General features: G+C 51.0%; 1 protein-coding gene across 1 annotated transcript in view; it reads right to left on the bottom strand.

Moving 5' to 3' along the window:
* The window catches only part of LOC144592184 (teneurin-3-like), a 2,027,615-nt gene that overhangs the window by 783,967 nt on the left and 1,217,522 nt on the right, over nucleotides 1-26,126 (bottom strand). Inside the window, exon 8 of the mRNA XM_078396656.1 lies at nucleotides 21,442-21,526. The gene's annotated coding sequence lies outside the window, so the exon portion shown is untranslated. The remainder of the gene's footprint in view (nucleotides 1-21,441; nucleotides 21,527-26,126) is intronic.

Genomic DNA, 26,126 nt, shown 5'->3' with positions numbered 1-26,126 from the left:
AATATCTTGTCCAAGCACCTGAATTATCACTGCTTAGGTCCACATCTTGTTGTATTTAATACCACAGTTGTTATACAGGGGGAACAATGCATTCTAATCTGGCATTAATTATCCAAAAACAGACACAAAAAGCTGGAGTAACTCAGCGGGTCAGGCAGCATCTGTGGCGAGCATTGATAGGTGAAGTTTCACAGAGTGCTGGAGTAACTCAGCGGGTCAGGCAGCATCTCTGGAGAACATGGATAGGTGACGTTTCACAGAGTGCTGGAGTAACTCAGCGGGTCAGGCAGCATCTCTGGAGAAAAAAGGGAATAGGTGACGTTTCGGGTCGGGACACTTCTTCAGATCTGACACGCGACCCGAAACGTCACCTATTCCTTTATTTCTCCAGAGATGCTGCCTGACCCGCTGAGTTACTCCAGCACTCTGTGAAACGTCACCTATCCATGTTCCCCACAGATGATGCCTGACCCGCTGAGTTACTCCAGCACTCTGTGAAACGTCACCCATCCATGTTCTCCAGAGATGCTGCCTGACCCCCTGAGTTACTCCAGCATTTTGTGTCTAGCTGCAGATTTCATTATCAATATTCTTTTTCCCCATTTTGCGAATTACTAACTTCAAGTATTTGATGTAAAGGACCCATCCTTAGACATTGGCCAGCATGGTATCACACATTATATCTGGAGAAATTCTCTAAACAAAAATAAAAATAAAATAAAAATTTATGGATTGTCTTTCTTATCTCCCAAAAGCGACTCTCAGCCAGTGAAGTGCTTCCAAGGTCAAAAACTAAGTTTTATCATGAATAGTCACAGAGTGCTAGAGTAACTCAGCGGGTCAGGCAGCATCTGTGGAGAACATGGATAGGTGACGTTTCACAGAGTGCTGGAGTATCTCAGCGGGTCAGGCAGCATCTCTGGAGAACATGGATAGGTGACGTTTCACAGAGTGCTGGAGTAACTCAGCGGGTCAGGCAGCATCTGTGGAGAACATGGATAGGTGACGTTTCACAGAGTGCTGGAGTATCTCAGCGGGACACCTATCCATGTCTTTAGTTTAACCCAGCATCTGCAGTTCCTTCCAACATATTAAACAACCTTATCTGGGAGACCATAACTTTAGACTGTAGAGATGCAGCGCGGAAACAGGCCATTCGGCCCGCCGAGTCCACGCCGACCAGCGATCACCCCACACGCCAACACTATCCTACGCACACGAGGGACAATTTACAATTATACCAAGCCAATTAACCTACAAACCTGCACGTCTTTGGAGTGTGGGAGGAAACCGGAGCACCCGGAGAAAACCCACGCAGGTCATGGGGAGAACGTACAAACTCCGTACTGACAGCACCCGTAGTCGGGATGGAACCCGGGTCATTTCCGTCACCTACAACGGGACCCCACCACTGGCCATATCTTCCCATCCCCTCCCCTTTCTGCGTTCCGCGGAGACCGTTCCCTCCGTAACTCCCTGGTCCACTCGTCCCTTCCTACCCAAACCACCCCATCCCCGGGCACTTTCCCCTGCAACAGCACGAGATGCAACACCTGTCCCTTTACCTCCCCCCTCAACTCCATCCAAGGACCCAAACAGTCCTTCCAGGTGAGACAGAGGTTCACCTGCACCTCCTCCAACCTCATCTATTGCATCCGCTGTTCCAGATGGCAACTTCTTTACATCGGCGAAACCAAACGCAGGCTCGGCGATCGCTTCGCTCAACACCTTTGCTCAGTCCGCCTTAACCAACCTGATCTCCCGGTGGCTGAGCACTTCAACTCCCCCTCCCACTCCCAGTCTGACCTTTCTGTCATGGGCCTCCTCCAGTGCCATAGTGAGGCCCACCGCAAATTGGAGGAACAGCACCTCATATTTCGCCTGGGCAGCTTGCAGCCCAGCGGTATGAACATCGACTTCTCCAACGTTAGATAGTTCCTCTGTCCCTCTCTTCCCCTCCCCCTTCCCAGATCTCCCTCTATCTTCCTGTCTCAACCTATATCCTTCCTTTGTCCCGCCCCCCTGACATCAGTCTGAAGAAGGGTCTTGACCCGAAACGTCACCCATTCCTTCTCTCCTGAGATGCTGCCTGACCATTCTCCTGCCTTCTCCCCGTGACCTTCGATGCCCATTCAGAACTCCATTTCAATGCCGTTTTGTGATGTTGTAAACGAACATTGTCTGAACATAATGTCATTTCGGACCGTTGCAGATGGCACTGTCTCTCGGGGAAGATCTCTTTGTTGGCACAACAAGCTGAATGTCTTTTGTAACAGTGCAGATGTAGTTCGAGCCCAGGTGTTGGGACAAAGCCAAGCTTTCCTTTTTACTTGTATCTTTAATTATTTCTATGTAAACAAGCCACAATTGCTGGAATCTTGCACAAAGGTTTACAGCATCCAACACTGTGCACTCGGGGAACAGGAAATTAAAAAGACGTGTGCCTTCTGTGCCTAGGCTGAATAACACCCGTATAAAATCACGAGAGGGGCAGATCGGGCAGATGCACAGAGTCTCTTGCCCAGAGTAGGGGAATCGAGGACCAGAGGACATAGGCTCAAGGTGAAGGGGAAAAGATTTAATAGGAATCCGAGGGGTAACTTTTTCACACAGAGGGTGGTGGGTGTATGGAACGAGCTGCTGAGGAGGTAGTCGAGGCTGGGACTATCCCATCGTTTAAGAAACAGTTAGACAGGTACATGGATAGGACAGGTTTGGAGGGATATGGGCCAAACGCAGGCAGGTGGGACTAGTGTAGCTGGGACATGTTGGCTGTTGTGGGCGAGTTGGGCCCAAAGGCAAGTTTGCGCGTTCTATGCCTCTATGACTGCAGACCCCTTTGAGCAGTGAGTTTAGAGACGCACATGCAGCAATGAAATGGACCCTTCGGCCCATCGAGTCCACGCTGACCATCGACCGCCCGTTCACACTGGTTCCATGTTATTCCACTTTCACATCTACTCCCTACACATTAAGGGGCAATTTACAGGAGCCAGTTCATCGACAAACCCGCAAGTCTTTGGGATATGGGAGGAAACCGAAGCACCCGGAGAAAACCCACGTGGTCACAGGGAGAACCTACGAGCTCCGTACAGACTGCTGTGAGGGTTTAGTCCATGAGACATCAGAGCAGAATTTAGCCATTCGTCCATCAAGCCTACTCCGCCATTCAATCGTGGCTGATCTCATAGAGTCACAGAGTGATACAGTGTGGAAACAGGCCTTTCGGCCCAACTTGCCCACACTGACCAACAATGTCCCAGCTACACTAGTCCCACTCCAAACCTGTCCTATCCATGTACCTGTCTAACTGTTTCTTAAATGATGGGATAGTCCCAGCCTCAACTACCTCCTCTGGCAGCTTGTTCCATACACCCTCTGTGTGAAAAAGTTATATCTGGGATTCCTATTAAATCTTTTCCCCTTCGCCCTGAACCTATGTCCTCTGGTCCTCGATTCCCCGACTCTGGTCAAGAGACTCTGTGCATCTACCCAATCTCTGCCTCCTAAACCCCATTTTCCTGCCTTCTCCCCCTAATCCTTGACACCCATTCTAATCAAGAATTTGTTTAGTTTAGAGACACAGCGCGGAAACAGGCCCTTTCGGCCCACCGGGTCCGCGCCGACCAGCGATCCCCGCACACTAACACTATCCTACACCCACTAGAGACAATTTACATTTTCCAAGCCAATTAACTTTCGTAAACTTTCGAAGAGCTCCCCCTCCCCTCCCCCTCCCCTCCCCTCCCCCTCCCCCTCCCCCTCCCCCTCCCCTCCCCTCCCCCTCCCCTCCCCCCACTCACCATCAACAACACCACAGTCACATCTGTGGAGTCATTTAAGTTCCTTGGAACCATCATCTCTAGGGACCTTAAATGGGGGGCCACCATCGACTCCACAGTCAAAAAGGCCCAACAGAGGATGTACTTCCAGTGGCAACTGAAGAAACACAATCTGCCACAGGCAATGATGGTCCAATTCTATACTGCTATCGTTGAGTCCGTCCTCACCTTCTCCATCATGGTCTGGTTTGGCTCAGCCGCCAAGCACCACATCCGGAGGCTGCAACGGATCGTTCGCACAGCTGAGAAGGTTGTTGGCTGCAACCTTCCCCCCATTGACGAACTGTACACTGCAAGGGCCAGGAAGCGAGCGGGCAAGATCATCTCTGACCCCTCTCACCCTGGCCACAAACTCTTTGAAGCACTTCCCTCTGGAAGGCGACTCCGGACTGTCAAAGCAGCCACAGCCGGACATAAACACAGCTTCTCTCCACGAGTGGTAGCTCTACTCAACAACCAAAGTCTGTCGGCTCTTTTATGCTCCGGTTTATTTTCACCCACATGTTTAAACCGTAATGTTGTATCCTTAATGTTTTGATGTGTTTATGCTTTATTCTTAATTGTTAACTGTGTGTTTGTGTTGTCATTTGTGAGCGGAGCACCAAGGCACATTCCTTGTATGTGCACATACTTGGCCAATAAACTCATTCATTCATTCATTCATTCATTCATTCATTCATTCATTCATTAACCTACAAACCTGCATGTCTTTGGAGTGTGGGAGAAAACCGAAGATCTCGGAGAATACCCACGCAGGTCACGGGGAGAACGTACAAACTCCGTACAGACGGCGCCCGTAGTCGGGATGGAACCCGGGTCTCCGGCGCTGCATTCGCTGTAAGGCGGCAACTCTACCGCTGCCCGAGTCTATCTCTGCCTTAAAAATATCCACTGTCTTGGCCTCCACCGCCCTCTGTGGCAATGAGTTCCACAGATGAACGACCCGCTGACTAAAGAAGTTCCCCCTCAACTCCTTTCTAAATGAGCTCCCTTCTCCCCCACTGAAAGCTCTTCAAGACGGACGTCTGTCACCGATAACAATGCAGAAACTTCTGATTAATGTGCCCTACCCCCTTAAAGGTTGTGCATTGTAATTTAATCCAGCCTTCCCCGCTCGCCTTCATATAATCATGTATCACTTGGAAACAGCTGGCCATCTGTAGCTAGGATCACTTCAATCAGAGTGAGGAAGATTTCATGTAGTTATGTGGTAATTGAAATTTCTCCGCAGTGTAGGTTTGGACTCGATTTATTAATGTACACAATGAATTGCCAATCTGTTTGCAGGTTCGAGCACTGAGGAGCTGACCACTGCTTCGCAACAACCTGGATACTTACAGGTTGTTACATTTAGATGTAACTAGACCAAGTGGACCTGTTGGGCCCAAACCTCTCCTGCAATGGTGCAGCACCCTCTCCTCCCCCCCTCCCCTCCCTTCCCCCCTCCCTCCCCCCTCCTATCCTCCCTCTCTTTCCCTCCTCCCTCTCCCACCCCCTCAACCCCCCCTTATCCTCCCTCCTCCCCCTCCCTCCCCCATCCCCCTCTCCCCTTCCCCTCGGCCCCATGCCATCCCACCCCCTTGCCCTCCCCCCCACTCCATCCCCCTCAACCCCCCTTATCCTCCCTCCTCCCCCTCCCCCTCCCGTCCCCCTCCCCATCCCCCTCTCCCCCTTCCCCTCCCCATCCCCCTCTCCCCCTTCCCCTCCCTCCCCACTCCATCCTGCTCACCCCCCCTTATCCTCCCTCCTCCCCCTCCCGTCCCCCTCCCCATCCCCCTCTCCCCCTTCCCCTCCCCCCCACTCCATCCTGCTCACCCCTCCTTATCCTCCCTCCTCTCTCCCTTCCTCCCTCTTCCCCCTCCCTCCACCCCCTCCCCTCCCCTCACCCCCTCTCTCCCTCCTCCTCCCTCCCTCCCCGTCCCCCTCCCCCTTCCCATCTCCCTCCCTCCACCCCCTCCCTGCCACCTTTCCCCTCCCCCAGACTCCATCCCCCTCAACCACCCTTATTCCCCCTCCCTCCATAGACAACCCCCCTTATCCTCCCTCCCTCCCTCCCTCCCTCCATAGACAATAGGTGCAGGATTAGGCCATTCGGCCCTTCGAGCCAGCTCCGCCATTCAATATGATCATGGCTGATTATCCACAATCAGTACCCCGTGCCTGCCTTCTCCCCATATCCCTTGATTCCGCTAGCCCGAAGAGCTAAATCTAACTCCCTCTTGAAAACATCCAGTGAATTAGCCTCCACTGCCCTCTGTGGCAGAGAATTCACAAATTCACAACTCTCTGGGTGAAAAGGTTTTTCCTCATCTCCATTCTAAATGGCCTACCCCTTATTCTTAAACTGTGGCCCCTGGTTCTGGACTCCCTCAACATTGGGAACATGTTTCCTGGTATCTAGCCTGTCCAATACATTAAGAATTTTATATGTTTCTATAAGATCCCCTCTCATCCTTCTAAACTCCAGTGAATACAAGCCCAGTCGATCCATTCTTTCATCATATGTCAGTCCCGCCATCCCGGGAATTAACCTGGTGAACCCACGCTTCACTTTCTCACTAGCAAGAATGTCCTTCCTCAAATTAGGAGACCAAAACTCCTATATATAATACTGATCTATAGGAGACAACAATGAGAACAGTGGATCCAGTAGATACTGGAGTAGATACAATGGAGGAGGCTCAGGACAGAGAGGTCAGTGTGGGGAAGGAACTGGAGATGCTGGCTTGCACCAAAGGAAGACAAAAATGCTGGAGTAACTCAGCGGGTCAGGCAGCATCTGTGGAGAACATGGATAGGTGACGTTTCACAGAGTGCTGGAGTAACTCAGCGGGTCAGGCAAAATCTCGGGAGGGAAGGAATGGGTGACTTTTCGGGTCGAGACCCTTCTTCAGACCGAAAGTAAGGGAAGAGAGAAACTAGAGGCACGGTTCAGAACAGATCTGAGCTGGCATCGATGATGACCCAGTGTATCGGTGAACACTGAGTGCCCTCAGGAAGAGAACAATTTAATTTAGTTTGGTTTAGAGATACAGCGCGGAAACAGGCCCTTCGGCCCACCGAGTCCGCTCCGACCAGCGATCCCCGCACACTAACACTATCCCAGTGACAATTTTTCTTACATTTATACCAAGCCAATTAACCTACACACCTGTACGTCTTTGGAGCGTGGGAGGAAAAATGAACATCTCGGAGAAAAAGCCACTCAGTTCACAGTGAGAACGTACAAACTCCGTACAGACGGCGCCCGTGGTCGGGATGGAACCCGGGTCTCCGGCGCTGTGAGGCAGCAACTCTACCGCTGCACCACATTCAAGCAGAATTAGGCCGTTCGACCCATCGAATCTACTCCGTCAATCAATCATGGCTGATCTATCTCTCCCTCTCTACCCTATTCTCCTGCCTTCTTCCCATGACCTTCGATGCCCATTCAGAACTCCATTTCACTGCCGTTTTGTGATGTTGTAAACGAACATTGTCTGAACATAATGTCACTTCGGACTCCGTAACAGCAGCAATAGAAACATAGAAACATAGAAAATAGGTGCAGGAGTAGGCCATTCGGCCCTTCGACCCTGCACCGGGGTCATTCAATATGATCATGGCTGATCATTCAATATGATCATGGCTGATCATCCAACTCAGTATCCTGTACCTGCCTTCTCTCCATACCCCCTGATCCCTTTAGCCACAAGGGCCACATCTAACTCCCTCTTAAATTTAGCCAATGAACTGGCCTCAACTACCTTCTGTGGCAGAGAATTCCACAGATTCACCACTCTCTGTGTGAAAAAAAAGTTCTCATCTCGGTCCTAAAAGACTTCCCCCTTATCCTTAAACTGTGACCCCTTGTTCTGGACTTCCCCAACATCGGGAACAATCTTCCTGCATCTAGCCTGTCCAACCCCTTAAGAATTTTGTAAGTTTCTATAAGATTCCCCCTCAATCTTCTAAATTCCAGCGAATACAAGCCGAGTCTATCCAGTCTTTCTTCATATGAAAGTCCTGCCATTGTTATTTACATTTGTGTGGTGTCTTCAGAAAAGCTCAAAGGCTGAACCACTGACCTACAAACAACTCGTCTGGGAATTGAGGCAAGTGGCTGGTTGAACCAGAGGCACGCGATATGTAGGAGCACGCATTGACAGGGGTTGATATCCTGAATACAAGTGGCTGTGCCACAGTGCAGAGTCGACCATCTGAATTTAAAACACAACAGGGCACAACGAGAAACCTTCTTGTCAGACCTTTGTCAACTCCCTGTTGCAAAACACAAACACAGTGTTGCTGGTAAATCACAAAAGTCCGATAACATCGGCACCTTGTGATTTAATTAAGATAAAGATGCATCTCAAGAATATTAAAATTAAAAGCTGGTCTCTTGACAGAACTCACTTTATGCTGATCAGAACAATATTGATCTTTTTCCCATGTCCTTACTGTGACTGCATTTTCACATTAACAGGATATCAAAATATCTACAATAGGAATAATTGAAGCCTTACTCAGTTTAGTTCATTGTCACGTGTACCAAGGTACAGTGAGAAGCTTTTGTTGCGTGCTAACCAGTCAGCGGAAAGACAACACACGATTACAATCGAGCGTAGACACAAATGCTGGAGTAACTCAGCGGGTCAGGCAGCATCTGTGGAGAACATGGATAGGTGACGTTTCACAGAGTGCTGGAGTAACTCAGCGGGTCAGGCAGCATCTGTGGAGAACATGGATCGGTGACGTTTCACAGAGTGCTGGAGTAACTCAGCGGGTCAGGCAGCATCTGTGGAGAACATGGATAGGTGACGTTTCACAGAGTGCTGGAGTAACTCAGCGGGTCAGGCAGCATCTCTGGAGAGAAGGAATGGGTGACGTTTTTTTGCTCGAGACCCTTCTTCAGTCTGAAAGTCACGGGAAAGGGAAATGAGAGAGATATAGACGATGATGTCGACAGAGATAGAACAAATGAATGAAAGATATGCAACAACAAAAAAGGATGGTAAAGGAAACAGGTGATTGTTAGCTGTTTGTTGGGTGAAGACGAGTGTGGCTTGGGTGGGCGGGAGGGATGGAGAGAGAGAGAATGCCGAGGTTACAGTGTTCAAGATGTGGACTCATACATTGGCGAAACCAAACGTAGACTGGGCGATCGTTTCACGGAACACCTTCGCTCAGTATGTGTAAACCAACCTGATCTGTTTCTGTGTAGGGAATTAACTGTAGATGCTGGTACAAATCGAAGGTATCACAAAATGCTGGAGTAACACATCGGGTCAGGCAGCATCTTGGATCGAAGGAATGGGTGACGTTTCAGAAGGCAGTCAAGGCCAATTCTCTGAACGCATTCAAGAGAGAGCTAGATAGAGCTCTTAAGGATAGCGGAGTCAGGGGGTATGGGGAGAAGGCAGGAACGGGGTACTGATTGAGAATGATCGGCCACGATCACATTGAATGGAGGTGCTGGCTCGAAGGGCCGAATGGCCTCCTCCTGCACCCTATTGTCTATTGTCTATTGTTTCAGGTCGAGGCCTTTTCGTCAGACCGATGAGTCTCAGTCTGAAGAAGGGTCTCGGCCCGAAACGTCACCCATTCCTTCTCTCCGGAGATGCTGCCTGACCCGCTGAGTTACTCCAGCACTCTGTGAAACGTCACCTATCCATGTTCTCCACAGATGCTGCCTGACCTGCTGAGTTACTCCAGCACTCTGTGAAACGTCACCTATCCATGTTCTCCACAGATGCTGCCTGACCCGCTGAGTTACTCCAGCGTTTTCTGATCTGTTTCTGTTTCCGTTTCTGTTATAGACAATAGACAATAGACAATAGGTGCAAGAGGAGGCCATTCGGCCCTTCGAGCCAGCACCGCCGTTCAATGTGATCATGGCTGATCATCCACAATCAGTACCCCGTTCCTGCCTTCTCCCCATACCCCCTGACTCCGCTATCATTAAGAGCTCTATCTAGCTCTCTCTTGAAAGCATCCAGAGAATTGGCCTCCACTGCCTTCTGAGGCAGAGAATTCCACAGCTTCACAACTCTCTGGGTGAAAAGGATTTTCCTCAACTCCGTTCTAAATGGCCTCCCCCTTATTCTTAAACTGTGGCCCCTGGTTGGGAGAATTTGTTCGGGAATTCGCAGCCCAGAGAAGCAAAGATCGGATTTTCTTTGATAGGCAGCAACAGTGATCCAAGCTGAACTTATACCCTTGTTGGAAATCTGTGTCGGATAAACACAGCGGGAAGCGAAGGCTTAGAGATTTCAAGTGGAAGAAGCGTGGTGAAAATCTGACAGTCACGGATGCTTTTTAGTACCGACGGCCTTGCCTCTGTGAAACGCTTCACCACCTGATGACTAATGATCGTCTGGTAGAACAGGTCTTCAGTACCACAGAGTGCACAGATGTCTGACTCTTTAGATAGTTGCTGAAGCAGAACCTGTCCTTACAGCAGATTCACTGTGTTAGACCTTCGAACTTAGAACCTCTACCAGGACGAGTCCAGGAGCAGTTGTGCACGCAGCCCAGACCATCGCACAAAACAACTAGGGGTTGCCAACTTCCACACTCCCAAATACGGGACAAGGTGACGTCACCGCCCCGTGCCCCACGTGACCTCACCCAGCCAGCGGCCACGTGCTCCCGCTCTACCAATGGCGGCCACCCGGGCCAGGAGGCGGGTTGCTACGGAACCTCCATCAGGCGGCGCCCGGGCCTCCAAGCCCAGAGTGTCCAGACCTACACTGTCCGGGCCGACAGTGCCCAGGGCTACAGTGGCCCCCAGGCTACAGTGTCTGGGCCTACAGTGTCCGGGCTTACAGTGTCCGGGCCTACAGTGTCCGGGCCTACAGTGTCCGGGCCTACAGTGTCCGGGCCTACAGTGTCCGGGCCTACAGTGTCCGGGCCTACAGTGTCCGGGCCTACAGTGTCCGGGCCTACAGTGTCCGGGCCTACAGTGTCCGGGCCTACAGTGTCCGGGCCTACAGTGTCCGGGCCTACAGTGTCCGGGCCTACAGTGTCCGGGCCTAGTGTCCAGGCCTACAGCTGTTGTAATATATAAGACAAGGGGGATGTTGCTGGGACTACTTTGTGTATCCAAGAACTACTTTGTATGGCTGTGTATATGTGATGGGTGTGATTAGGCGGTCACTCTGGATGCAGGTGGCCACGGAATAAACAGCCTGGAGAGGAGCTCCAGCAATGTAACCTTTTACACAGTGTACTCGTGGTCCTTCCAGAGTCACAACAAAGGTACAACAGGTACCGGACCACGAAGTACAACATGGTGGCAGCGGCTTGGTGTTTCGCCTAGGGAGGGAATGAAGCATGCCCGAGCAGAAAAGGTTTTAAAAAAATAAAATTAAATTTAAAAAAAAGAGCCCTGAAGAAAAACAAAACGAAAGAAAAGTTTCCAGCTCGGTACGGGACGTTTGGAGTGGAGTGCATCCCGACAGGGCCAGTGTGAGTTGGTATAGTTACCTACTCAGTAGTCAGCGCCGAGTTGCCGAGGTGACGCTGCAAGCTGCTGGGGGCGGTGCGTGTAGGCCCACGTCACGCCCCAGCACCTGTGTAGGCCCGAGATTAGAAGCCTGCGACTGCTTCGCGGGGGAGAGACCGGGAGACCCGACACACACGGAGATGTGCGGTGACCGGGGAAGACCGACACCCATGGAGGTGTGCGGCAACAGGGGAAGACCGGGAGACCCGACACCCACGGAGGTGTGCGGCGACCGGAGGGGGTCGGCGACCGGAGGAACCGACCACCCACGGAGGTGCGGCGGCCGGTGAGGCCGAGGCACTAAATACTCACCCAGGCACGTCGACCGTAGAGTCGGGACGGCCCTGGGCCCGAGGCAGCGGCAGCGCGTTGGAATTGCGCGGCAGCTGCCGGGAGCACCTGTGGGCGGGGCCGGGGAGCACCTGTGGGCGGGGCCGGGGAGCACCTGTGGGCGTGGCCAGTGGCAGCGCGTTCGAAAAGTTGAGCGACAGCTGCCGGGGAGCACCTGTGGGCGGGGCCAGAGCGCACTGCAGCGGAGGCGCGATCGCACCGCGATTACAGCAGTGCCAACCCAGCAGTGGGAGCCCAGCAGTGCCAGCCCAGCAGTGGGAGCCCAGCAGTGGGAGCCCAGCAGTGCAGGCCCAGCAGTGGGAGCCCAGCAGTGGGAGCCCAGCAGTGCCAGCCCAGCAGTGCAGGCCCAGCAGTGGGAGCCCAGCAGTGGGAGCCCAGCAGTGCCAGCCCAGCAGTGCAGGCCCAGCAGTGGGAGCCCAGCAGTGGGAGCCCAGCAGTGGGAGCCCAGCAGTGGGAGCCCAGCAGTGCCAGCCCAGCAGTGGGAGCCCAGCAGTGCAGGCCCAGCAGTGGGAGCCCAGCAGTGGGAGCCCAGCAGTGCCAGCCCAGCAGTGGGAGCCCAGCAGTGCCAGCCCAGCAGTGCCAGCCCAGCAGTGGGAGCCCAGCAGTGCCAACCCAGCAGTGGGAGCCCAGCAGTGGGAGCCCAGCAGTGCCAGCCCAGCAGTGGGAGCCCAGCAGTGGCAGGCAAATCATGGTGGTGGAGCATCTAGAGCCTACACTACGTTTGATCCACACAGCACGTCTTCTTGAGGGGAAGATATGGAACAAAATGAATATTTTGTATTTAATGACCTGTGTAGTGATCTGTGTAATGAAAGCTTAATGTATTATATTTGATGCTTTTGTATAAATGTATATATCTGTGGAGTGACCACACGGAGTGAGTGACCACCCGGAGATGAGTGAAATTCCGCAGAGTAGTGACCACCATGATGGCGAAAAAAAAGCAATTGTGTTTAATTGTGTTTAGTTGTGTTATTGGTTTTGTTTGCAAAAAGCAATGGTGTTTTGGTTTTATTTGTTAAATATATTTTAGCCCTCGAATGGTAAAGAAAACAATTTTATATAAGACAAGGGGGATGTTGTAATATATAAGACAAGGGGGATGTTGTGATATTGCTTTGTATGGCTGTGTATATAAGTGATGGGTGTGATTAAGTGGTCACTCTGGATGCAGGTGGCCACGGAATAAACAGCCTGGAGTTGAGCTCCAGCAATGTAGCCTTTTATACACGTGTACTTGTGGTCCGTCCAGAGTCACTAAAGGTACAACAGGTACAACAGGTACCGGACCACGAAGTACAACAACAGCGTCCAGGCCTAAGGTGTCCGGGCCTACAGTGTCCGGGCTTACAGTGTCTGGGCCTACAGCGTCCGGGCCTACAATGTCTGGGCCTACAGTGTCCGGGCCTACACTCTCCGGGCCTTCAGTGACAGGGCCTACAGCGCCCCTCCGGCCTGATACGGGACAAGGGCTATCCCGTACGGGACAAAACAATTAGCCCAAAATATGGGATATCCCGGCTAATATGGGACAGTTGGCAACCCTAATGGGCCTGAGCTGTTGTGGGACGCAGCCCAGACCATCACTCAAACCAACCTCCCTTCCATTGGCTCCATCTACACCTCACACTGCTTCGGCAAGGCCAGCAGCATAATCAATGACAAGCACCACCACTCAATGTGATCACGGCTGATCATTCTCAATCAGTACCCCGTTCCTGCCTTCTCCCCACACCGCCTGACTCCGCTATCCTTCAGAGCTCTATCTAGCTCTGACCAGCGATCCCCGCACACTAACACTATCCTACACACACTAGGGACAATTTACATTTACACCAAGCCCATTAACCTACAAACCTGCACGTCTTTGGAGTGCGGGAGGAAACCGAAGATCTCGGAGAAAACCCACGCAGGTCACGGGGAGAACGTACAATCTCCGTACAGACGGCGCCCGTAGTCGGGATGGAACCCGAGTCTCCGGCGCTGTGAGGCAGCAACTCTACCGCTGCGCCACCGTGACACCCTGTCAGACACCCTTATCACCTCTAGCCTTTGTCATATACTCCACCCATCTGACGATCACCGTTTATCACGTGCCAGGTTTTATTCTCGTCCCAACCTCCCTCTTGTCCACGTTCTCCCCCTTACTACAATGTCTGAAGAGGGGTCCCGACCCAAAACGCCACCTGTTGTTGCCCATTCCAGAGGAGGTTTCCAAGAACGATCCCAGGAATGAGTGGGTTAACCTACGATGAGCGTTTGTCGGCACTGGGCCTGTACTCGCTGGAGTTTAGAAGGATGAGGGGGGACCTCATTGAAACGTACAGAATAGTGAGCGGCCTGGATAGAGTGGATGTGGAGAGGATGTTTCCACTAGTGGGAGAGTCTAGGACCAGAGGGCACAGCCTCAGAATTAAAGGTCGTCTCCTTTATGAAGGAGATGAGGAGGAATTTCTTTAGTCAGCAGACGGTGAACCTGTGGAATTCATTGCCACAGACGGCTGTGGAGGCCAAGTCAGTGGATATTTGTAAGGCAGAGATAGATAGATTCTTGATCAGTGCGGGTGTCAGGGGTTATGGGGAGAAGGCAGGAGAAAGTGGTTAGGAGGGAGAGATAGATCAGCCATGATTGAATGGTGGAGTAGACTTGATGAGCCGAATGGCCTAATTCTGCTCCGATCACTTGTAGCCTTATGACCATTCCCTCCACAAATGCTGCCTGCTCACATTTCCTTGATTATCAAAGACAGACACAAAATGCTGGAGTAACTCAGCGGGTCAGGCAGCATCTCTGGAGAACATGGATAGGTGACGTTTCATAGAGTGCAGGAGTAACTCAGCGGGTCAGGCAGCATCTCTGGAGAGAAGGAACAGGTGACATTTCGAGTCGAGATTCTTCCCCATTCCAGAAAAGTAACCTATTCCTTTTCTCCAGAGACGCTGTCTCTGAGTTACTCCAGCTTTTTGTGTCTACCCTCGGTTTAAAACCAGCTTCTGCAGTTCCTTCCTGCACAGAGACAGAAGAACGTTAGTTTCGACGAGAACAAAACCAAGCGCACAAACGATGTCAAAACTATGAACTCACATCAATCGTCTGTGCTCTCCACTCTCAGAAATATCTGGTGGCTGTCAAAATGTTTCACAGAGACACATCAATTTAATTTTCACAAAGGAACTGTCTACTGTCTTTAGTCCTCCATTATTATCTACCTTGCCCCTGTGATCTTGCATCGAGACATTTTTACGTCTGTCTAATCTGGGTATTAATCTGGTCACTGATCACATGACGGTGAATGCCAGCAGAGGACATTTGGTTCGTTCCATTTACTGGTAGAAACAAGGACCTGCGGACGCTGGTTTATCCCAAGGATGGACACAGAGTGCTGGAGTCACTCAGCGGGTCAGGCAGCATCTCTGGAGAACGTTGATCGGTGACGTTTCACAGAGTGCTGGAGTCACTCAGCGGGTCAGGCAGCATCTCTGGAGAACATGGATAGGTGATGTTTCAGGTCATAGACCCATAGAGTGATACAATGCGGAAACAGGCCTTTCGGCCCAACTTGCCAACGCCAACCAACATGTCCCATCCACACTCATCCCACCTGCCGGCGTTTGGCCCGTATCCCAATAAACCTACCTATCTATTTACCTATTTAACTGTTTCTTAAACGTTGCGATATACCCTGCCTCAACTAACTCCTCTGGCAGCTTGTTCCATACACCCACCACCCTCTGTGTGAAAAAGTTACCCCTCAGATTCCCATTAAATCATTCCCCTTCACCTTGAACCTATGTCCTCTGGTCCTCGATTCCCCTACTCTGGGCAAGAGACTCTGTGCATCTGCCCGATCTATTCCTCTCATGATTTTGTACACCTCTATAAGATCACCCCTCATCCTCCTGCGCTCCATGGAATAGAGACCCAGCCTGCTCAACCTCTCTCTGTAGCTCACACCCTCTAGTCCTGGCAACATCCTCGTAAATCTTCTCTGTGCCCTTTCCAGCTTGACAACATCTTCCAGTTCAAGATTGCTCCATAGTTGTTTCACCATTAAATTGGTAGACAAGATCTTTCCTTTACTTTCTCGCGCTTTCTTCAGATAGAGTCATAGAGTCATAACGTGATACAGTTTGGAAACAGACCATTCGGCCCAACTCGCCCAGAACCAGGGGCCACAGTTTAAGAATAAGGGGTCGGCCATTTAGAACTGAGGTGAGGAAAAACTTTTTCAGTCAGAGAGTTGTGAATCTGTGGAATTCTCTGCCTCAGAAGGCAGTGGAGGCCAATTCTCTGAATGCTTTCAAGAGAGAGCTAGATAGAGCTCTTAAGGATAGCGGAGTCAGGGGGTATGGGGAGAAGGCAGGAACGGGGTACTGATTGTGAATGATCAGCCATGACCACATTGAATGGCGGTGCTGGCTCGAAGGGCCTCCTCCTGCACCTATTGTCTATTGTCTATTGCCCACACGAGCCAACAATGACCCATCTACACTAGTCCAACCTGCCCACGTATGGTCCATATCCCTCCAAACCTGTCCTATCCATGTACCCGTCCAACAGTTTCTTAAACGTTGGGATGGTCCCTGCCTCAACTACCCATTCTCATGTTCAGGAAGAAGAAGATGTGCAGTCTAGTTGAGGGCGGTCACGGTGGGGCAGCGGTAGAGCTGCTGCCTCACAGCGAATGCAGCGCCGGAGACCCGGGTTCCATCCCGATTACGGGCGCTGTCTGTACGGAGTTTTGTACATTCTTCCCGTGACCTGCGTGGGTTTTTTCCGAGATCTTCGGTTTCCTCCCACACTCCAAAGACGTGCAGGTTTTACTCGCTGGAATTTAGAAGATTGAGGGGGGGTCTTATAGAAACTTACAAAATTCTTAAGGGGTTGGACAGGCTAGATGCAGGAAGATTGTTCCCGATGTTGGGGAAGTCCAGAACAAGGGGTCACAGTTTAAGGATAAGGGGGAAGTCTTTTAGGACCGAGATGAGAAAGTTTTTCTTCACACAGAGAGTGGTGAATCTGTGGAATTCTCTGCCACAGAATGTAGTTGAGGCCAGTTAATTGGCTATATTGAAGAGGGAGTTAGATGTGGCCCTTGTGGCTAAAGGGATCAGGGGGTATGGAGAGTAGGCAGGTACGGGATACTGAGTTGGATGATCAGCCATGATCATATTGAATGGCGGTGCAGGCTCGAAGGGCCGAATGGCCTACTCCTGCACCTATTTTCTATGTTTCTATGTTTCTATGTTTGTAGTTTAATTGGCTTGGTATAAATGTAAAAATTGTCCTTAGTGGGCGTAGGATAGTGTTAGTGTGTGGGGATCGCTGGTCGGCGCGGACCCGGTGGGCCGAAGGGCCTGTTTCCGCGCTGTATCTCTAACGAAACTAAAATGTTCGGGAAGGTGAAGACGAGCAGGAATGATGAATTCACGTGACATTTCGACGATTCACAGATACTTTGTGCTCAATGAATGTGAAAAGCATAATGGGGAATTATCCCTGGTGAGATATTCTCCTTTCAAGTGCTGTTTAATGTTGAGTGCGAGAATAACCGTCTCTTTGATGCGTGATGCAAACCATTCAGATTATTCACACACACAGGGAAATTACATTATCATTAACAGAAGGTTCCAATTGTCGCCTCAATCAATGGCGGCCTCAAAGGTCAAAATCATGTAGTTCAACAATCCATAACCAGTGCAATCTTTCTCGTCTCGTATCAAATCAGACGGCACGGTGGCGCAGCGGTAGAGTTAGAAACATAGACATAGAAACATAGAAAATAGGTGCAGGAGTAGGCCATTCGGCCCTTCGAGCCTGCACCGCCATTCAATATGATCATGGCTGATCATCCAGCTCAGTAACCTGTACCTGCCTTCTCTCCATACCCCCTGATCCCTTTAGCCACAAGGGCCACATCTAACTCCCTCTTAAATATAGCCAATGAACTGGCCTCAACTACCTTCTGTGGCAGAGAATTCCACAGATTCACCACTCTCTATGTGAAGAAATGTTTTCTCATCTCGGTCCTAAAAGACTTCCCCCTTATCCTTAAGCTGTGACCCCTGGTTCTGGACTTCTCCAACATCGGGAACAATCTTCCCGCATCTAGCCTGTCCAACCCCTTACAGCCTTACAGCGAATGCATCGCCGGTGACCCGGGTTCCATCCCGACTACGGGCGCCGTCTGTACGGAGTTTGTACGTTCTCCCCATGACCTGCGTGGGTTTTCTCCGAGATCTTCGGTTTCCTCCCACACTCCAAAGACGTGCAGGTTTGTAGGTTAATTGACTGGGTAAAATGTAAAAATTGTCCCTAGTGTGTGTGGGATAGTGTTAGTGTGCGGGGATCGCTGGGCGGCGCGGACTCGGTGGGCCGAAGGGCCTGTTTCCGCGCTGTATCTCTAAATCGCAAAAAAAAATAAAATTTAAAAGCAGCCTACAGATTCTTTCCGATGTTAAAAAGCACGAGCCTATCGCTACATCGAGCGTGTTTTATTGCCAGGTGTTTCTAAGCGAGACAATGACATTCTTAAACCCCTGTCCCACTCAGGCGGTTTTTTAGGCAACTACAGGTAACTAGGCCGTGTCCACACGGTTGCCGGGGTGTGGCCTGTACGGTCGTGAGTCGTCTCCAAAGAGTCGCAGCGTTTTTCCGGTCGCCGCTGGATTGTGAGATGTTTAAACGTTTTCGGCCACTGTGGGTTTGACGCCGATGACCGCAGCTTGACGTCTCCTGACGCGGGCGCTGCCGTAGGTCATCGCCGGTGCTGACTTCGGTGAATTCCATTGGCGACGACCTACGCCGACCGGCGACAGGCACCGGCGCCAAAACCGGAGGCCGACACGACGTGAATTGTCTTCAGTTGTCGCCGACACGGTCGTAGCTTGTCGTAGCTGGTCGCGGGTGGACATGGGTCGACTTCGGTTGTCGTAGGTTGCCGCCTGTGTGGGCGTGGGTTGTCGTAGGTGCGGTCGTAGGTGGACGTCCTAAGTCGCGATGATTGGGTCGCCGGTTGTCGGTAGCTTGTTGTGGCTTGTCGTAGACGTTGTCGTAGGGGCGTCCAGTCGTTGGTTTTTCGGCGGTCTGCTACGACTGACAGTTGCCGGCAGTCGCCTAAAACATCGCCTAAGTGGAACAGGCCCCTTAACTACCCCACAGTAATCGTGCCAATCCAAAAAATAATTTATTGCATATTGCTAATAATTTATAGCTTATTGCTCTACCTGGTCTAGAGATCTAGAGGCAGGAGAATGGGGTTGAGAGGGAAAGATAGTCTGTTTTCCCCGTGACTGTCTTTCAGGAGCAAATTAGGCCATTCGTCCCATCAAGTCTACCCCACCATTCAATCATGGCTGATCTTTCTCTCCCTCCCAACCCCATTCACCTGCCTTCCTCTGACACCCGCACTAATCAAGAATCCGTCAATCCCTGCCTTAAAAATATCCACTGACTTGGCCTCCACAGCCGTCTGTGGCAAAGAATTCCACAGATTCACCACCCTCTCACTCAAGAAATTCCTCCTCATCGCCTTTCTAAAAGAACGTCCTTTAATTCTGAGGCTGTGACCTCTAATCATGGACTCTCCCACTAGTGGAAACATCCTCTCCACATCCACTCTATCCAAGCCTTTCACTATTCTGTACGTTTCAATGAGGTTCCCCCCTCATCCTTCTAAACTCCAGCGAGTACAGGCCCAGTGCTGACAAACGCTCATCATAGGTTAACCCACTCATTCCTGGGATCGTTCTTGTAAACCTCCTCCGGACCCTCTCCAGAGCCAATACATCCTTCCTCAGATATGGGGCCCAAAATTGCTCACAATATTCTAAATGAGGCCAGACAAGCGCCTTATACAGCCTCAGCATCACATCCCTGTTTTTGTATACAAGGCCTTTTGAAAGATAGTTAAATATCATCATAATAAAAACAAATGGCCGATAGTAAATAAAATCCACACTTTGTATTTTTGTTGCCCGATTAGCAGATAGGGTTGCCAACTTTCTCACTCCCAAATAAGGGAGAAGGTGACGTCACCGCCACGCGCCCCACATGACCTCACCCAGCCAGCGGCCACGTGCTCCCGCTCCACCAATGGCGGCCGCCCGGGCCGGGAGGCGGGTTGCCACGCAACCTCCGTTAGGCGGTGCCCAGGCCTCCAGACCTAGATTGTACGGGCCTACACTGTCAGGGTCTAGTGTCTGGGCCGACAGCGTCCGGGCATACAGCATCCGGGTCTACAGTGTGCGGGCCTACTGTGTGCGGGCCTACTGTGTCCGGGCCTACAGCGTCCGGGCCTACAGCGTCCGGGCCTACAGCGTCCGGGCCTACAGCGTCCGGGTCTACAGTGTCCGGGTCTACAGCGTCCGGGTCTACAGCGTCCGGGCCTACAGCGTCCGGGCCTACAGCGTCCGGGCCTACAGCGTCCGGGCCTACAGCGTCCGGGCCTACAGCGTCCGGGCCTACAGCGTCCGGGCCTACAGCGTCCGGGCCTACAGCGTCCGGGCCTACAGCGTCCGGGCCTACAGCGTCCGGGCCTACAGCGTCCGGGCCGACAGCGTCCGGGCCGACAGCGTCCGGGCCTACACTGTCCGGGCCTACACTGTCCGGGCCGACACTGTCCGGGCCGACAGTGTCCGGGCCGACAGTGTCCGGGCCGACAGTGTCCGGGCCGACAGTGTCCGGGCCGAAAGTGTCCGGGCCGAAAGTGTCCGGGCCTACACTGTCCGGGCCTACACTGTCCGGGCCTACACTGTCCGGGCCTACACTGTCCGGGCCTACAGCGTCCAGGTCTACAGCGTCCGGGCTAACAGTGTCCGGGCATACAGCGTGCGGACCTACAGTGTTCCCAATGTTAGGGGAGTCCAGAACCATGGGCCACAGTTTAAGAATAAGGGGTCGGCCATTTAGAACTGAGATGAGGAAAAACTTTTTCAGTCAGATAGTTGTGAATCTGTGGAATTCTCTGCCTCAGAAGGCAGTGGAGGCCAATTCTCTGAATGCATTCAAGAGAGAGCTAGATAGAGCTCTTAAGGATAGCGGAGTCAGGGGGTATGGGGAGAAGGCAGGAACGGGGTACTGATTGAGAATGATAAGCCATGATCACATTGAATGGTGGTGCTGGCTTGAAGGGCCGAATGGCCTCCTCCTGCACCTATTGTCTCTTGTCTATGGGCCTACTGCGTCCGGGCCTACAGCGTCCGGGCCTACAGCGTCCGGGCCTAATGTGTGCAGGTCTACAGTGTGCGGGCCTACAGTGTGCGGGCCTACAGTGTGCGGGCCTACAGTGTCCGGGCCTACAGTGTCCGGGCCTACAGTGTCCGGGCCTACAGTGTCCGGGCCTACAGTGTCCGGGCCTACAGTGTCCGGGCCTACAGTGTCCGGGCCTACAGTGTCCGGGCCTACAGTGTCCGGGCCTACAGTGTCCGGGCCTACAGTGTCCGGGCCTACAGTGTCCGGGCCTACAGTGTCCGGGCCTACAGTGTCCGGGCCTACAGTGTCCGGGCCTACAGTGTCCGGGCCTACAGTGTCCGGGCCTACAGCGTCCGGGCCTACAATGCCCCCCGGGCCTAATACGGTACCATGGCGGTCCCGTACGGGACAAACCAATTTAGTCCAAAATACGGGATGTCCCGGCTAATACGGGACAGTTGACAACCCTAACAAGCTACAAAGACAGCCTTAAGCAAACACAGGACAATATTTGCACAAAGTGAAACAAAATGCAGGCGTTGTGATTCCTTGCAGCCTGTGGAACTCACCAAGTGGCTTCAAGTGCAATCACCTCTGTTTACAGCTGGGGTTTTGCCCTTCAGAAAGCTGTCCAAGTTCATCGGGAAAAGGTATCTGTAACACACAATAGTTAATGCATTGTAAATTGGGTACAATATCCAATTCAAACAAAATTTCGAATCATAAATCACAGCAGCTGTTGGAAAGCAATGTGATTCCGGTAGCTGCTTTGATTTTTTCTCCTGCACTTAGGTTAGAAAATCCTTGTTTAATCTCGTGAGCCAGCTTTTCATATTGCATTACACTTCACCCACTGGAGGAAGCGTGCTGATTGCAGATTACGTCTCGTGCACGAGAGAGGCTGGCAAACTATTTATTTTGTGCAAGATGCTGGTTTATACCGATCAGCCAAAACATTCTGACCACTGATAGGCCAAGTCAATAACATTGATTATCTTGTTACAATGGCACCTGTCAAGGGGTGGGATATATTAGGCAGCAAGTGAACAATCAGTTCTTGAAGTTGATGTGTTGGATGCAGGATATTGGGCAGCAGTAAAGACCTAAGCGACTTTGACAAGGGCCAAATTGTTATGGCCAGACGACTGGGTCAGAGCATCTCTGAAACGGCAAGGCTTGTGGGGTGCTCCCGGTCAGCAGTGGTGAGTACCGACCGACAGTGGTCCGAGGAGGGACAAACCACAAACCGGCGACAGACAGGGTGTTGGGCGTCCAAGGCTCATCGATGCGCGAGGGCAACGAAGGCTATCCCGTCTGGTCCGAACCGACAGAAGGTCGACTGTGGCACAAGTCACAGAAAATGTTAATTGTGGTCACGGGAGGAATGTGTCACAATACACAGTGCATCGCACCCTGCTGCGTATGGGGCTGCCTGACCCACTGAGTTACTCCAGCACTCTGTGAAACGTCACCTATCCATGTTCTCCACAGATGCTTCCTGACCCGCTGAGTGACTCAAGCACCTTGTATCTTCATGAAGCAACTTCATTTGAAATCTTTCTCCAATGAACTTAAGTAGAGAGAGAGAGAGAAAAACAAAAACTACTTGCAGACTCCTTTAAAAAAAATCTTGTCACCACAACTTAGAAATGCTTGAAATGAAATGAGGATTGATTGTTTTATGTTTAGGTTTGGGAAAATGCTAAACGCATCAATCCTCATTTCATCTTAAGCATGTGTGTAATGGTGTGATTGATGTCACGTTGCTGTAATTTAAGATTAGATCTTGGGTTTACTCAATTTAGTCAATGGTTTTCATTACCCATGAGCCGAAGTGTGAAAACACACAGCTCCAGATTCAGGGACAGTGTCTTCCCAGCTGTTATAGACAATAGACAATAGGTGCAGGAGGAGGCCATTCGGCCCTTCGAGCCAGCATCGCCATTCACCGCGATCATGGGGTGGGGAGTGTGGTGTGTGAGATGGACTGGGCTACATCCATAACTCTGCAATAGACAATGTGATCATGGCTGATCATTCTCAATCAGTACCCCGTTCCTGCCTTCTCCCCATACCCCCTGACTCCGCTATCCTTAAGAGCTCTATCTAACTCTCTCTTCAAAGCATCCAGAGCATTGGCCTCCACTTCTTTCTGAGGCAGAGAATTCCATAGATTTACAACTCTGAGTGAAAAGGTTTTTCCTCATCTCCGTTCTAAATGGCCTACCCCTTATTCTTATTAACTGTGGCCCCTGGTTCTGGACTCCCCCAACATTGGGAACATGTTTCCTGCCTCTAACGTGCCCAACCCCTTAATAATCTTATATGTTTTAATAAGATCCCCACTCATCCTTCTAAATTGCAGCGTATACAAGCCTAGTCGCTCCAATCTTTCAACATATGACAGTCCCGCCATTCCGGGAATTAACTTAGTAAACCTACGCTGCACTTCCTCAATAGCAAGAATATCCTTCCTCAAATTTGGAGACCAAAACTGCACACAGTACTCCAGGTGCGGTCTCACTAGGGCCCTGTACAACTGCAGAAGGACCTCTTTGCTCCTATTCTCAATTCCTCTTGTCATAAAGGCCAACATGCCATTAGCCTTCTCCAGTGCCTGCTGTAACTGCATGCTAACTTTAAGTGACTGATGAACAAGGACACCCAGATCTCGTTGTACGTCCCCATTTCCCAACTTGACACCATTCAGATAATAACCTGCCTTCCTGGTCTTACCACCAAAGTGGATAACCTCACATTTATCCACATTAAACTGCATCTGCCATGCATCCGCCCACTCACACTCCCTTACGGGACCACCCCTGTCCCGTAATAGGCTCGGGGGACGTTGTAGGCCCGGACACTGTAGGCCCGGACGCTGTAGTCCCGGACAGTGTAGGCCCGGAGGACAGTGTAGGCCCGGACAGTGTAGGCCCGGACAGTGTAGGCCCGGACAGTGTAGGCCCAGACGCTGTAGTCCCAGACAGTGTAGGCCCGGACAGTGTAGTCCCAGACAGTGTAGGTCCGGACAGTATAGGCCCGGAGGCCTGGGCACCGCCTAACGGAGGTTGCATAGCAACCCACCTCCCAGCCCGGGCAGCCGCCAATGGTGGAGCAGGAGCACGTGGCCGCTGGCTGGGTGAGGTCCCGTGGGGCGCGGGGCAGTGACGTCACCTTGTCCCGTATGTGGGAGTGAGATAGTTGGCAACCCTATGCTCACCCTCTCCCTGGCAACATCCTTGTAAATCCTCTCTGTATCCTTACAAACGTGACAACATCATTCCTGTAACAGATTTATATCGGCAGTTTGACATTAGTCTATAACCTATCACTGGAGTCCATTCCAGGTTTAAGGCTGTCGAGTCCTGTCAACATCCTCGTAAATATTCTCTGCACGCTTTCCAGCTTAACGACATCCTTCCGACTGCAGGCTGAACAAAACGCAACACAATTCTCCAGGTTTGGTCTCACTAACGCCCTGTCCAACTGTAACATAATGCCCCAACCTCTGTACTCAATATGCTGACAGATGAAGGTCAATATGTAGAAAGGAACTGCAGATGCTGCTTTATGCTGAAGATAGACACAAAGTGCTGGAGTAACTCAGCGGGTCAGGCAGCATCTGTGGAGAACATGGTTAGGAAACCTGCACTTCACATGGAGAACGTAGAAACTCCGTACAGACAGCACCCGTAGTCAGGATGGAACCCGGGACCATGGCGCTGTGAGGCAGCAACTCTACCGCTGAGCCACCATGACACCCTCCAAGTTTCAAGGAACCATGTACTGGTACTCCTCGATACCTCTGCTCTACAACACTCCCCAAACACTTCTGCCGTTCACTGTGAAGGTCCTGCCCTAGTTTGACTTTTGAAAATGCAACACTTCACACTTATGTACATTAAACTCCATTAATCATTCCTCAGTCCACTTGCCAAGCTGATCAAGATTCTGCTGTAATCTTTAATAACTATCCTTAATGTTTTACGATGTCACCTACTAAATTCACCATGCTAATCACGCCTTGTACATCCTGCTAAATTAAAGTTTTTATTTTTATGTTTTAAAGCTGACATGAATCTGTATATTTTACATTCAGTTCAGTTTATTGTCACGTGTACCGAGGTACAGTGAAAAGCTTTTGTTGCGTGCTAACCAGTCAGCGGAAAGACAATACGTGATTACATTCGAGCCGTCCACAGTGTACAGATACTTGATAAGGGAATAGCGTTCAGCGCAAGGTAAAGCCAGCAAAGTCCGATCAAGGATAGCCCGAGGGTCACCAATGAGGTAGATAGTAGTTCAGCACTGCTCTCTGGTTGTGGTAGGATGGTTCAGTTGCCTGATAACAGCCGGGAAGAAACTGTCCCTGAATCTGGAGGTGTGCGTTTTCACACTTCTGTACCTCTTGCCCGATGGGAGAGGGGAGAAGAGGGAGTGGCCGAGGTGAGACTGGTCCTTGATTATGCTGCTGGCCTTGCCGAGGCAGCGTGAGGTGTAGATGGAGTCAATGGGAGGGAGGTTGGTTTGTGTGATGGTCTGGGCTGCGTCCACAGTTCTCTGCAATTTCTTGCGGTCTTGAATGGAGCTGTTCCCAAAACCAAAAAGTGCACAATCTGTGAGATGAAATAAATATGTTTAAACAGATAACACTGTTCAAACATGTCTGTTTCACACTTTACCCTTGCAACACCAGTTTTTTGGAACATATAGCTTTCCTAATCCAAGAAAATTGCAAAATTAAAATCTAATTCAATTACTTAAATTTAATTTAATTAGGTTTTAACAAGCTCAACTGTTTTGACTGCCATGTGGAGTTTTTCCCAGCTGTAGAAGGTCATCAGATTCCAGCTGACTGCAACATATCTTTGAACACATCCACAAATCCATAATTGGTGAAAATGTAATAAATAATCGTGCAGATGCTGGAAAACTGAGATAAAATAAGACGTTTAGTGGAAACTCTGAGTGGGTCAGGAAGCATTTGTGGAAAGAGATACCATGAATCTACGTTGATTAGTTCAGTTCAGTTCAGTTTACACCGATCAGCCAAAACATTATGACCTGATGAGCCAAAGCATTATGCCCACCTGCCTAATATGCTGTTGGTCCTCCGTGTGCAGCCCCATACACAGCAGGGTGCGATGCACTGTGTATTGTGACACATTCCTCCCGTGACCACCATTAACATTTTCTGTGACTTGTGCCACAGTCGACCTTCTGTCGGTTCGGACCAGACGGGATAGCCTTCGTT

The sequence above is a fragment of the Rhinoraja longicauda genome, chromosome 3 (genome assembly GCF_053455715.1).
Source record: "Rhinoraja longicauda isolate Sanriku21f chromosome 3, sRhiLon1.1, whole genome shotgun sequence".
Taxonomy (NCBI): domain Eukaryota; kingdom Metazoa; phylum Chordata; class Chondrichthyes; order Rajiformes; family Arhynchobatidae; genus Rhinoraja; species Rhinoraja longicauda.
Note: the sequence above shows the minus strand (reverse complement) of the source record. Positions and strands in the feature narration are given on the sequence as shown.